Below are 778 nucleotides of genomic sequence, written 5' to 3' on the forward strand. Positions count from 1 at the left end.
CGCGAACACCCTCTTCACACCAGCAATTGTTACAAATTAGATTTCCTTCGCAGAGAGATGGAATCGCGTAAATTAATTAGTCACACCTTCCCTCGCGTATTTATAGGGAGAGTGTTGCCCGCTTCTACGTTCGAATTCGTTAAAAAAAAAACGGTTGTTTCGTTTTTCGACTTCTAGTTTTACATTTTCAACGACGAAAGAACGTTGGTTAAACAAACGAAACAAGTCGAATGGTCTGACGGAGGCTCGTCCGATTTTACAAAAGATATAGAAGAAAAACGCTCGAGACGTACGTATCGTTCTCAATGACGCGTACGATCGATCGTTCGTCTCTTAAAAATTTCGATCGATTTCTACGACGGTGCCTACGTTCCTATTGCTTCCAAACCTCAGGGGTGAGAGAAGAGAGTGAGGGAGAGAGAGAAAGAGAGAGAGAAAGAGAGAGAGAAAGAGAGAAGGTTAAAAGTCAAAAGAAGAAAAGAAATGTCAAAACGTAACTAGAAATTATATGCCTACTCGCCTAAATAGAAACCGTACGAGTAGGAAATAGTGTATAGGCGGTATGACTCTTCTTCAATTGAGTTTCGTAATGATAAAACTTCCGAATCGCTAGTAAAATTCGATTACTTAAAACCACGAGAGTAGAACCGCGAAATTCCGTCAGATGTCCGAGGCAGGAATGTCGAGACCGGGTCGAAGAATTTTTTCAAGATCGTACTTAACAAGAGAGAGAGAGAGAGAGAGAGAGAGAGAGAGAGAGAGAGAGAGAGAGAGAGAG

The sequence above is a fragment of the Apis dorsata genome, unplaced genomic scaffold (assembly GCF_000469605.1).
Source record: "Apis dorsata unplaced genomic scaffold, Apis dorsata 1.3 scaffold_92, whole genome shotgun sequence".
Classification (NCBI taxonomy): Eukaryota; Metazoa; Arthropoda; class Insecta; order Hymenoptera; family Apidae; genus Apis; species Apis dorsata.